The following is a 1,748-nucleotide window of genomic DNA, read 5'->3' as shown; positions in this document are numbered from 1 at the left end:
CTAAACTAACCCTCCCCCTATGAGTATGACTACTCTTATATCTAAAACTACTTCCCCTTTTTGTCACAAGTGACAAAAGGGTAGGTACATCAATTAGACATCTCATCATCACTAAGAGAGCCATCATCATCAGCATCATCACTGCTAGAGCCAACGTCACTCTCATCCTCGGACGCTGGTGGAGATGGAGAAGAAGCAACCGTGAAACCACCCATAACAGCTTATCATCGTGCAATACGATCAACACAGGTGTTCACTTGACACAACTCATCACTGAGTGTGTCAAGGTGAGCATTCATGTGCACAAGCTGTGCCATGATGGCCTCAAGTGTCACTCCACCTGCTAAAGACGAAGGAGAGAAGGTGGATGGAACGGTAGAAGCTGGAGGAGCAACCGTCTCGGTCTGAGTCCGTCTCGATCGAAGCTGTGCAAAACACTTAACGGTAGCGGCATCAATGGCACACATGTATGTGAAGTGGGGAGACTTAGGATAGGAGACAGAAAAATGGTGAAGAAGCTACGTGATAGCTGAAGGGAAGATAAGCTTATCACAGGTCGTCGTATCCCTATATACTTCTATGAGGGAGAGTATGAAGTGAGAAGGGAAATCTATTGTAAGATCCTCAATGAGGGAAAGCAAAAGGCGAGCATGAGGCTCTGTGATAGTGTTATAGTAAGACAAAGGATGGAGAACAAAAGTCATCACCATGTCAATGAACCTTGGACCTTTAGCAAAGGCCGAGCAACTGGTATACTGACGGTTACCCCAAGAAGAAGGTGTCTCACAGATTAGAGACGAGAGTTCGTCTTTGGACATAGTCCTCAGACGCTCACAACCAGGGTAGTCAGGATGTTCTACCCTAGGGACATGTAGTACTTCGGATACAATACCCAGAGTAATTACCATGCGTATACCCCAAACGAGAGTGACAAACTGGAGTATAGAATAATTAAATCTGTGCATATTGGAGTAGAACTCCTGTATGATCACAGAAGGGCACATGACCGAGACACTACATAGTGACTCTCAACCCCTACTGTGAATGACAGTGGGTAGGTCAATATCAGAAAAAATCTGACAGAATAACTTGGCATTCCAAATGAATTCCTCGTCGTGAAAAGTTCTCCAAGAAGTCCGATTTGACCTTCTCATCATGGAACAGTATATGAAAAGGAGTGGGGTCAGTAGGAGAAGAAGAAGATGCCCCAGAATGAAAAGGATTCCGAGACGGAATGAATTTACGTTTAGGTGCCATGATGCAACTAACGTAAGAGGGGGAGAAAGAGAGAAAGAGAGGGAGACAATAAAAAAAGTACCAAACAACAAATATATCAAAATATATAGAATTGAAGGTACATATGCATGAGAATGCATGAACATGTGACATGCTAATATAAATTCATCATGGGCTTAGCCCAATCCAAACCAACCAGCACACAACATAGCAACAAAGTAAACACACATCTAAAATGCATGAAACATTGTTATAATGCACATGTGATGCAATGCATGAAGTTTAAAGATCATTTTGACAAAACCCATCCCAAAAATTGAGCAAAAACTTCATTGATTTTGAAAAATCTCAAAACTTTCCAAAAATCCCAAAAGTTAGGTCAACCATATGAAATGCATGATGAAGAGAGGGATTAAAGACCTTACCAGTGAAGAAAAGCAAGATTAAGGCCGAAAAAAGCTTGAGAATGAAGTTTGAAGGGAGTGAGAGGTGTTTGGGAGGTGAAAAGATAC

This window comes from Castanea sativa, chromosome 5 (assembly GCF_040712315.1).
Source record: "Castanea sativa cultivar Marrone di Chiusa Pesio chromosome 5, ASM4071231v1".
Taxonomy (NCBI): Eukaryota; Viridiplantae; Streptophyta; class Magnoliopsida; order Fagales; family Fagaceae; genus Castanea; species Castanea sativa.
The sequence above is the reverse complement of the archived record's forward strand: the minus strand, read 5'-3'. Positions refer to the sequence as shown.